The sequence below is a fragment of the Mauremys reevesii genome, linkage group 2 (assembly GCF_016161935.1).
Source record: "Mauremys reevesii isolate NIE-2019 linkage group 2, ASM1616193v1, whole genome shotgun sequence".
Classification (NCBI taxonomy): domain Eukaryota; kingdom Metazoa; phylum Chordata; order Testudines; family Geoemydidae; genus Mauremys; species Mauremys reevesii.
This window is the reverse complement of record NC_052624.1, coordinates 138,029,165-138,041,568: the sequence shown is the minus strand read 5'-3', so window position 1 is coordinate 138,041,568 and position 12,404 is coordinate 138,029,165. Positions and strand designations below refer to the sequence as shown.

At 38.0% G+C, this 12,404-nt stretch overlaps 1 long non-coding RNA gene across 1 annotated transcript in view; it reads right to left on the bottom strand.

Annotated features, from left to right (window-relative positions):
* Positions 1–2,121: 2,121 nt before the first annotated feature.
* LOC120399292 overlaps positions 2,122–12,404 on the bottom strand; it is a 48,010-nt gene continuing 37,727 nt past the window's right edge. The window contains exons 3-4 of the long non-coding RNA XR_005595070.1: positions 11,075–11,365; positions 2,122–2,516 (exon numbers count right to left, since the gene is read on the bottom strand). This is a non-coding gene — a long non-coding RNA (uncharacterized LOC120399292). The remainder of the gene's footprint in view (positions 2,517–11,074; positions 11,366–12,404) is intronic.

Here is a 12,404-nt window from a genome sequence, read left to right as displayed (position 1 = left end):
GGGAAAGGAGGGAGCCCAGCGCTGGGGCATCAGGGGGTGCGGGTAGGAGAGGGGGCAGTGCGGGGGGGGACCCAGGGCTCGTGTGGGGGGCAGCCAATTTTTTTTCTTGGAGTGGCAAAAAACCTAGACTGAGCCCTGTGCTTGATACTTTCCCATGGCTTACAGCTATGAGGAAAACAGAAATATTTGTATGAATTAACTTTATTATATTGTGGACATGAGCAATAGTGCACTTGATTTATTCCAATTCAGGTGCAGAGCTCATTTTGTCAGTTTCATTGCTGATTCATTTTGGCTTGTTTAGTCATTGTATTAAAACATGGGTTTGGGGAGGGTTGTTTGGGGGAGGAATTGTGCTACCATTTAATCATTATAAACCATGTAACTATTAATCTTAACAATGGAGAAGGCTGGTTACATTGTTTGTTCATTCCTTTAAGTCTTAATGTATCAACAGTTGTGCTGTTGCTTAAAGAGCTTTACCTTATGATTTGTTCTGTACAAGGGAGGGGGAGATTGTTCAGCACAAAACTAGAATGCTTTAGTGGCAAATTACATTCTACAAACTGTTGCAAACAGAAGTACATTTTCTAGTCACTGAGTGTGGTTTCTCTTTTTTTGTCTAGAGTGAGGAGATTTCCAATGATTGGGTACTTAAAAGTCAACTACCCTATATTGTTGTTCTTTTGCCACTAACCTTAGAAATTGCAACCCAACATGGAGGCAATCAGTCCACAGAGAAGGCAAAAGGCTGCATGTTTAAATTGGAGTTTGTAGCCTGACACAGACACACAGAGTTCATAATTTATCACAAGTAAGAAGGCAGAATACTGAGTTATGGCCCACTTACTCCACATTAGCCTAGTAGATGTGGCCCTATGAAGAGGGAAGCACATTTTATACCCTCTCAAAGGATGAATCAGGGACTTTCTTTTCCCTGTACTCCCTATGATACTGGGAATGCCTCAGGCATCATATCTTCAGTACCTTTGCTGGGCATCATGACTCTTCACTATTTCTAGCACAGCTAGTGGCTGTATAACCACAGTCTAATCGTATGTGTTTTATCAATGACTCAGCTGAAAAGAAGAAAACCTTGTCAGAACATAAAGTTTCTACTCTTCAAACCTCAGAAAATAAAATAAAGGATTTGATGAAAGAGAAAACAAAAGACAGATCTTCAAAGCAGGAGTCCCAGCAAGACAGCATGAACTTGGATGGAGCTGCAAAATTAGTGGTTACTAATTAGTGGTTATAAAATAAACTGATGGCCTAAAGGGAAGGAAGCTCATGGAATCCTGTCAATCTGGAAAAAAAAAAGTTGGGGTAAAAAAGAAAAATATCCTGAAATAGTAGATGTATCTAAAATTGGATACCAGGATTTTAATTAGATAGGACTACAAAGGAAACCCAGAAACAAAATGCCCAACAGCAGATTTTTTTAAAGTTGCAAAATTAAATAAGCACAGGAAAGAAGAGGGAAAAATAAAGATTTTAAGTGGAGATATAAAACAGACAATGGAGCACCATGCAGGCAAATACATATATTTGGAATGTATGAGATCTGGAATTAGGTAATAGAATTTTGTGCAGATAATTTCCTCTATGGAAAAAGGATGATTGTCCTGAACTCTGGAATTTTTAAAGACACCCGGTATCCTGAGCAGCTTGGTTAATACAAAGCTTTTTATTTTTAACAAAGCATATCATACAACAGGGGCCTAATAGTGAAGTCTATTTGGACTTTGGCTGAGAGTTTATTTTTCTGTGGGGTCAGTCTTAACTCAGCCACCAAAATTGTCTGTCTGTATTTGAATCTCAGTTGTGTATGTGCACCAACTTGTTACTTCACATGATTGAATGCGGCTTCCATTTGTCCAGTCCAGTTTCACACATGTGAAAACTTTGATTTGGAAAACAGTATCAACAGTTCTTGGAACACCATTTTAGAAATATAGCTATGTGTGTTTAATGGCTTGCACTAAGTTATACTTCTTAAACATCTTTTAACAGAATGAATTCCTGCTGGCATTTTTATTTTTAAAAATTTGTGTTTTCTTAAATCCAGGAAAGAGAGTCTGAATAGCAAATTCTGTGAATATTCATATGTGGGTGGAAATTATCAATAAAATAACAATGTAGAGTCTGAAAATTATGGAACAGCAAGCGGTGACATGATTTTGTGAATCTGAAGAGTACTAGTGTTGAAATTCTTCTCTATTGTGATAATCACATATCTGTGGTAATCCCAGAGAGAATGTTACTAACCTGATTGCCTCTGGCATTTGGAATACACAAACACATGATTCACAAATGTTTTACCCCAAGATCCAACAGAATCATATAAATATTTGGTTATGGAGGATCCAAATAAAATATGTGCTATGTTTTTAATGAATATCATCCTCAAGAAACAGCAATTTTCTGAGCAAGATCTTGGTTAAGTTTTGAACAGTGCTCAGTGGCTCACACTGGCAGTCAAAGTTATGCTTGACAGGTATTCAGCAGAAGGCTTCCTAAAACAAAACCAAACCAGACTAATAGCTAGGAATGGTATGACACAATATGTCTGGCACTAGCTCAAAAGTTCATTTTAACTGGCAAAACTTTAGCCTTAAGAAAGATATTAAAGATATTAAATCATTCGATTTATTTATCTGCACACATGTAATTTTGTCATTTTTACCACTTCCTCCTGCATCATTGGCACTATTACTCTAGCTTAATGAAATAGCAGTGCCAAGTAATCTGGATGGTGACTACTGTAATTTGATACATACTGCAAAAATGTTCTCTATCAATATTCCTTTGAAATCTTTTTCATAAATTACTTTCAGCCATTTTCATGACTACTTTGATTTTTTTTGTGGACATTCATACACTCAAATTTTACTAGCATGAATGCTCTCGTAAAGTTAATTTTAAATCAGCTTTACAACTCATTTGCCCTGTTCTATGAGGTAGTGTGTGCTCCTCCAGCTAAGGAAAAGAAAGAATAACATTGGGCCAATTTCACATACCAATTTTCAAATACCAACTTAGAGAGTTTAAAAACATAATTTGCAAAATAACCCCTGGGATAGTTTTGAATCATAAATAAGGTCAAGAAAAAAACATAACAGTCCAAGTGGTTATCACTTTAGTCACAGAGTACTCCTACGAAATCAATGTTTGTGGGGATCAAATTGTGATTAATTTTATTTAGTCTGTTCAGTCATTCATTATAGAGAGGGAGGTGCGAGAGTTATTGAATAAAGATCCTTTACAAATTATTGATTCAACTTTAGGACTGAAACTAGTCTGTACAGCTCTTTGCTACCATTTCTGTTAGTGTTCTACCAAAAATTTCATATTGACAGACCCACTATAAATAACATTTCACTTTTACAATAAAGAGAGAAATCAAAACATCCTTCCACCTCCCAGCTACAGATTGTCTTAGCTGCTATCAAAATGTTATGAATCAGAGCAGAGATATTGTGGTGATGAGCACTGCAAAAGTATCAATTTTAAAATAGTATAACAGTTGCTACTTAAACTCTGTAGTCAGAAAACTGCTTTGAACATGTAATAGGTTAGGCAAGGTGTTAGAAATAGTCTGCCTTTCACAGAGATATCTGTACTAATTGTTTTTACCTGGGCCTCAGCCTTGCCACCATTTTGTGGGTATAATTTGCTCCACCATATTTTTTTTAGTTTTGGCAAGAAAACTATAAATGCCAAAACTCAGTGAGACAAGTAGAATGATTTGGGAATCTCTCTGTGCAGATTGTGAAGTCTGTATGAGATTATGAAATGTCTGTAAGTATTTTTAACGGGCTGCAAAGCAAACTCCATTTTGAATGTGCAGCCCCTTTGCCTTCGGTATCGTCTGTTTCTCACCATGTTAGGCTGACATCCCACAGGCTAGTAGCAATAGCATAATAAGAAAACAATTGAAATTAAGTGCTCTGAAACTGAAAGGGAGTAGCTCTGTGCAGTAAACTGGCTCGCAACCAGGAGAATGGATTTAGCAGAGGAGAGATTGCCTTGACAATGAATCACCTGGGGAAGCTGAGGAGGACATGACCTGGCAAAGGGGGCTAAAAGTTCTAAATAGGGAGGAGTTGATTTGCCTGCCAACTTTCCTGAGCCCAGGTGGTCTGCCAAGGTAGAGTGAGAGAGTAAGTGGCATTGCATTTAGGATCGATATTGTGTTCTGTATGATCTGTATTCTTTTGTGATTTATATTATTAAGTATAAGCAAAAGTTTTAGAATGTGGGCAAATCCTCTCTTTCTCTCTCTCTGTCAAATGCTTCACAAATATTGTGTGCTTTCGAAGAGAGTTAAATTGTAAACAAGAAGCTTGACACTTGGGGTGGAGTTCTGGGAGAAGGTTTAAGTGTAAGGGACATTGGAGGGTCAGCACTGAGCCCAGGGTCTAGGCCAGGGGTTCTCAAACTGGGGGTCGGGACCCTTCAGGGGGTTGCGAGGTAATTACATGGGGGATCGCAAGTTGTCAACCTCCACCTCAAACCACGCTTTGCCTCCAGCATCTATAATAGTGTTCAATATATTTTAAAGTGTTTTTAATTTATAAGGGGGGGTCACACTCAGAGGCTTACAGTGTGAAAAGGGTCACCAGTAAAAAAGTTTGAGAGCCACTGGTCTAGGCAGAGGTTTCCAGCTCTCAGGATGAGGTGGTAGACAAAGGGTCTACACCCCAAGGTGGTGCTTAGGGACCCTCAAGCTTGGGACAATGGCTGGACTCTGCCCAGGCTGCCCAATCAGTTCTGTGATGATCAGATGGAACATCTGTGCTATTCCCCAACTTGAAGCATTATAAATATTGAGAGAAAGAGAGATCGATGAGATTTGCAGCCTGATTGTGGCCACAATCTAACAAAACCACTTAAATATGTGCTCAGTTTAAACACGTGAATAGTTTCATTGACTTCAAGACACTTACTTAAATCCCTTGCTGGATTGGGGATGTTCAGAGCAATTGTTTTGGATAAACCTTTGCATTTTTGTTTGGAACACGGCCCAAAATTCAAACCCTGAAATCTTGTACAGCACCTAGCATATTTGGGACCCCTTTCTTGTTGGGGGACACATAGTGTTCCTGTAATAAAATATAATTATAAACTACCTGAAAATTTATTAGAGATAACAAAAATAGTTTGCATTTCTAAAGCATATTACAACTGAAGATCTGAAGGTGCTTCATGAACATTAATATGATCTTGATTTTGAAACATAATCTCTTATTTGGAGACACAGTATTGCATTTTGTATGGTTTTATGCGCTCATATTTTCACCTAAAATTAACTGCACATGGAAATGACAACATATATAGGTTTGCCTTCCCATGTGCTTGCACATGGATAACTTGAATCTGGGTTGAAAGCGGCACTAATCCTCTTGCCACTCCTGGGAGGTAGGCAAGTATTGTTATATGGTCCCTGCCTATCCCATGAGTTCAATGTGATGGAGATAGTTCTGCAGTGAGCAGTGGAAGTGGTCTGCTGTCACATATTGTGAGCAAATAAGGAGAGAACCAAGATATAGCATGGGTGCAGGCAACCAACCCAAAAACATAAAGGTGCTAAGGAAGCTACTAGTTATTAGATTATTGTGATAGCACAGAACTGCCCGTATCAGGTGAGAGTAACAACAACATGGAGGGAAGCATCTCCCAATAGTTATTCCTTTAGACATCCAGTCTCCAAAATGGGTGATACTAGTAATAATAAAATGGACAGTCTGCAGTATAAACTTCATCTGCTCCACCATCACATATCATCTGCCAGATTAGGAAAAAAAGATATATCAGCCTACATCAAGTATGATGCCATAGACACATAGGTACCAATGTCACATGAACTTATTCATATTAGTAAATACTTTTTTTAATGATGATGCCAAATATTATGGCCTCGTTGTGCTTCGTGCTGTGCAAATACAGAAAGAGAGACTATCTCTGTCTGGAAAGCCTTATAATCTAAAGATGATGTGCAATTTTGCATATGTGGCATCAGCCGTTAGTGAGAGTAGTCAGCAGGCCCCCAGCTGACACTCAGTCTGCAGCCTACCATACAAACTCCCACTTCAAGGTGTTTGCTAGTACAGTATGTCTACATCTGGCACATAGCTGTGGGTTTCCCAAGATCCATAAATGTTTCAGGCTGCATCGACTGCCAGTTTTGTGATCTGGGCAAATCCCAGCTCCAGTAGAATGATTACAAGACATAGCTTGCATGGGAATGCTGCATGTGACTCACTGAGCCTCCTTTCTCCCTCCAAATGCCCACTTTCTACTGAACCTGTGCTTCACGCGTGCAGACTCATAAGTGACTGCATACCCGTCCCCTGGCCATGGTGGAAATGATGTTTGGATTTTCTATTCCTTTTGTTGTACTTTGCATACTGTTTCGCAGTCCACAGTTTGCTTTGGGTGGAACAGTTAGGCTTGTGCAAATCAGTGTAGCCCTATGGCGCTTCATTGAGACTATGCCCATTTACACCAGCTGAGTCTCTAGCTCAACATCTGTAACATCTTTCCTCACCTCCATCTCCCCTCTCCCTGTTGTACTCTTCTCTGACAGTTTGCCATATTCTTCACTTACTACCTACTATATTTTTATTGAGCATCTGAACTCTATTATCAGCTCCAAAATGGAAACCATAGTTCAAAGAAGCATCTCCCTCCTCTATTAAACTGTCAGCCACTCAACTTCGCAAATATGCAACCTGGGGGATAAGCTTGTTGATATACTTGTGATTTTATGGTCACTTGCTCCTTAAGCCTTTAGAACCCGCCAAAAAAAAAAACAAAAAACCCTACACTCTTGTTAATTTTGTCTTTACTTTTTCTGCCCTGTATAACCTTACAGCTTATCGAACCTAAGGCTGGCAAATGTTGTGACAAAGGCTAAAAACTCTTCACAGTTGAACTTTACTTCTATTTATTTAATCTGCAGCAAAAATACTCTAACTGCCATTCTTCTTTACTGACCTAAAGATGGGCTGGTTGTATCACTGGCAGGTGTCTTTGTCTTAGGGCATTTCAGATGTCAAAGTCCTAAACAAGTGTTAGCAGACCACAGCTGTGTTATAAATCATGATTTTTGAATGAAATAAGACAGTCATTTATGAATGGGAAATGATTTTTCTGCTGTGAAGTGACATAGCTTTCTTCAATGAAATTAAAATGAGAAAATAGTTTTCAGAAAAAAAAAGAAACTAAACAATGGACCTATATTACTTCACAAAGGAAAGGTAAGCAAAGACACCTTGGCATTGTCACAGACCTGCCTCCAGCAAATATCTGTTTTTGTTTAAAATGTCTCTAAAATTACACAGTTACCTTAAGGACTGTTCATCTGCGTAATGATAGATCTTGTGCATAAACACTGCATTTAATTTTCATGAAATTTTTGAGGGAAAATGAAGAAATGCACAAGTCACTAGCTGGTTTAAATCTGTACAATGAAGTTGGTTTATGCCATGGGAGGACATGGCCATAATTTTCTAGTGGCCCTCAGTTTTCAGTCTCTAGGACTGGGTCTGAGGTATGAACATCATGATAAAACAAATGGCTTGGCTTCTCAGCAGAGAGGCCAACGACTGAATCTTCATGGATAATGAACTATTGGCTTTGTCTCTGGAGGTGATTCCTCCTATCAGGGTTCAGGTTGAGGTTCATTATCTCAGAAGACCCTTGGTCCAACAGGGCATGTTACATGAGCACAAAATTCACTTTTTGGTAAATTTTCCAAAATGTGTTGTGGGGTTTTTTGTTTTTTATTTCAGAATTTTTTTGCAACACTTGATTCAAAACAAACATTTAGTCTACACCAAATAAAGTATTTTAAATGAAGCTAGAAATTCTGTGATCAACTTATCAACTTCAAATTTTTTAAAATTATCAATTATTCTCTCAAGTGAAATGCAGTCAAGAGACGGTTATACATGTTCTTACACATGGTGACCTAGCTGTCTAGTCACTGCATCAATACAGCATTGTCATTTCTTTTTTCCTATAGGAAAATACAAAAACAGCTGTAAATGTTTTGCTGAATCAGAACAATAGATAATGTATTTGATTAACCTGACATTTTTCTGATATATTTTTTCCTCATGAAACTGTTGTGCAATGTGCTGTGCTGGGGCTCTGAACCAAAGCCCAGTGAAGTCAATTGAGAGCCTTCCATTGATTTTAATGGGCATTAGATCAAGCTCTAGTTATCCCCTTGTCAATGACTTTCTGTCCTACAGGTGGCTGCATTGCTTTGTTGTATATTTTGTGTTTGTTAAGTGATTTCAGAACATTTGTGCTGAAGGTTTGGCATTCATTTGTTTATTATTATTAAATAATAATAATTAGTGGTAACACTAGTAATATTGTTGTATAAGTTACCCCCAGACAGAGGAAAAGAAAATGTCTTCCAGAGAGTTTGAGTAGTACAAAACATGGTCAACAGCTGATTAACAGCAAATATGACAAAGGCACACCAGTGTAGCAGTTAGGTACTATTGAAGCAAAGTTCAGGGGTGTCATTTGATACATAGAAAGATGGTGTGAGACTTTGTTGCCAAGATCTGTCTGTGATTGTAATTGTCTCTTTTCATGAAGGGGATATAAGATTGAAAGAACTATTTGCTTCACAGGATTCATTTTTATCACAAGAAGATTAAACAAATCTGATTCTGATGTCCTATATCTAATTTTTGTGATTTCTGATGATGGCTTTGTTTAAAAAATCCAGCAAATGCCACTCTATTTCATTAATGACTAGACCCATTCACCTCCACTCTCACCATACCACATTTAATTTTTCACTAATTGTGTCATATCACAATAAAAATAAAGGGAGAAACATTTGCCATACATCAACCACCCAAAGGATGTGATTAGCTAGAATGCAGCCCTAGTCCTCCAAATCTTATACATGGAAGCAGTTCCATTGAATTCAGTGAGACTACACATACAAGTAAGGACTAATCATGTATTTGCAAGATTGTGCCCCTATATAGTATGTCAGCTGAAGTATTTGACTTGCTTTCAAAGGGCCTGATTCTCATTTATACTAAGGCTCCTTTATACCATTATGCCCAATTTGAGGCCCCTTTACCCCATCACAATGTGTAAATGAAAATCAGGCACAGAAACTTCAGTGCAGCTCTCATTAGAGAATGATAGGCTACACTCATTGACAACAGTTTTGTCTCTGCAGGCAAAATCAATATTCCTTTAAGTAGGAGGACCATATATTATAGTTTGTCTTGATGTTCTGGAGTTTTAAGGCATTATCCCAGCATCCTGCTGATTTTAAAAGCCTTGATATTTATTGATACATTGCTTGCATGGAGGTGTCCTTTACTTTCCCTCTGCATTAGCAAAAGATTAACACAATGTAGCATACATGTTTTGATAGGACTGATCCAGCCATTGATTGATTTTGGAGTGTAATTTGATTAGCCAGAGCATGCCTATAGCAGGGGTAGGCAACCTATGGCACGCGTGCCAAAGGCGGCACGCAAGCTGATTTTCAGTGGCACTCACACTGCCCGGGTCCTGGCCACCGGTCTGGGGGCCTCTGCATTTTAATTTAATTTTAAATGAAGCTTCTTAAACATTTTGAAAACCTTATTTACTTTAAATACAACAATAGTTTAGTTACATATTATAGACTTATAGAAAGAGACCTTCTAAAATTGTTAAAATGTATTACTGGCACGCAAAACCTTAAATTAGAGTGAATAAATGAAGACTCAGCACACCACTTCTGAAAGGTTGCCGACCCCTGGCCTATAGTTTTACTTTTGATCTTAAAGTTGTCCAAAATGTACTTTAACTATATTTTATAATGACATATGTGTACCAGGAAACACTTTGATGGTGAAAGGGACCAGCTGATTTGTCAAGAGTAAGGGTATGTGAATAATTGTTTGTTTGTTTTTTTCTTTTTGTTGGCCAAACCAAAAAATCTTTAAAAAAAAATCTTTAAAAAACCCACAAAAACAAAACAAAACAAAAACACCATTGTTTTTTAAATTTTCACTTAACCAAAACAATTTTTTTAAATGTTTTGGGTTGAAAAAAAGAATTTGTTAAAACTGAAACTAAATGATTCATTTTGCTTTTGAGATTTTTTTGCATTTAACATAAAACTGAAGTAAAATTCAAACTCAGTTTATGCCTGCCTGTGGATGTCTGTGTAAGTGCAGTACCAGCCAGAGATCTGTAGCTTGCCAACAGCATCACTGTGTGAGAGGCAGACCTAGGTTGGTGGGAGAGAGGGCTCAGCAGTTTCACAGTCCAGGTTGCACTACAGGAACCCTTTTCAGAGGAGCAGCCGTGTTAGTCTGTATCAGCAAAAAGAACAGGAGTACTTGGGGCACCTTCGAGACTAACAAATTTATTTGAGCATAAGCTTTTCTGGGCTACAGCCCACTTCATCAGATGCATAGGGTGGAACACACAGGAACTTTGTCAGTCTCCTCATCTGCCCATTTCCATTTTGCCTTGAAGTATTTTATTCAACCTGAGCAAAAAATAAATAAATTTGTTTTTGTTTCAATCAGAAAAACCCCAAAAGGTCAGCTTTGTTGCAAAACAAATGGATTTTTTAAAAGATATTTTTGCTTCAGCCACTGAATAGAAAAATCAATGATTTGCTCATAAAATGCAGTAATAAAATGCCATATGCAGATAAATTATTACCATACGACATTCTGAAAAAACTGGTAAATCAGTTTTGTTACTCTGGCTCCCAATTCTGCAGCTACTCAGACAAGGATTGATGACTAGGCCTTTTAGAGGAAGGACGGTCCAGTTGTTATGGCAATACCCTGCGACTCCCTGCTCTGCCACTGATTTCCCATGTGACCTTGGGCAAGTCATTTTATCCATTTGTGTAATGTGTAAAAAGGAAATATTAGTACTCCTCTATCCCAGACGGGTGTGATATCCTCAGTTGCTACAGTAATAGGGGCCATATATGTATGTTAGCTCGATAGTGGCCTTCACCCTTGTCTGCACATGGGGAGCCAATTCCAACTGGAAGGAATCTCAAGGCAACACTCACTGGCAATGGCAGCTCCAGCAGGACATGCTTGTCCTATGTCATGATCACAGCCTTCCAGCCTCTTTACATTATCAGATCAACTAAACTTTTGAAACTGAGACTCTCTGGGCCAGATCTTCAGTTGGTGTAAACAGGCATAGCTCCATTGTCATTGTGCCCATTGTTGAAGACTTGATCCTTTGTATTTTGTTGATTTTTTTCACTGATTCTTCCCAGGGCTCTGTTCTTCCTCCCTCCATAATTCCTTGCTAGACCTGTGCAAATAACTGACTATTCAGCTCACTGGGAGTTCTGAAAAGTAATAAAAAGGTTGAAGTCAACCCAAAACTATTTTTTTCAGACTTTTCATTGAATCAAAATGTTGGGGTAAAAATGCTTTGTTCAACCTGAAATGTAGCATTTTATTTTACTTTTGGGCATTTTAACTATTTTTTTTAAATCAAAGCAAGTAAATTTGGAAATGAAGGGCTAGAGGCACCATTCACAAGATGTAGGAAGAAATGATAGCCCCTTTTACCAATACTCCAGTGGTGATACAAAACTAGTCAAGATAGTTAAGTCCAAAGCAGCTGAAAGAGCTACAAAGGAATATCACAAAACGGGTGACTGGGCTACAAAATGTCAGATGAAATTTAATGTTGATAAATGCAAAGTAATACACATTGGAAAACATAATCCCAACTATGCATACAAAACTATGGGGTCTAAATTAGCTGTTACCACTCTAGAAAGAGATCTTGGAGGCATTGTGGATAGTTCTCTGAAAATATCCACTCAATGTTTTGGCAGTAAAAAAAGTGAACAGAATGTTCAGAATCATAAAGAAAGGGATAGACAATAATACAGAAAATATCATTTTGCCTCTCTATAAATCAATAGTATGCCCACATGTTGAACACTGCATGCAGATGTGGTCACCCCATCTCAAAAAAATTGGAAAAGGTTCAGAAAAGGGCAACAAAAATTATTAGGGATATGGAACAGCTGCTCTATGAGAAGAGATAAATAAAACTTGGACTTTTTAGCTTGGAAAAGAGACGACTAAGGAGGGATATGATAGAGGTCTATAAAGTCATGACTGGTGTGGAGAATGTAAATAAGGAAGTGTTATTTACTCCTTCTCATAACACAAGAAGTAGGGGTCACCAAATGAAATTAATAGGCAGAGGGTTTAAAACAAAAGGAAGTACTTTTTCACACAATGCAGTCAACCTGTGGAACTCCTTGCCAGAGGATTTTGTGAAGGCCAAGACTATAATAGGCTTCAAAAAAGAACTAGATAAGTTCATGGAGGATAGGTCCATCAATAGCTATTAGCCAAGATGAGCAG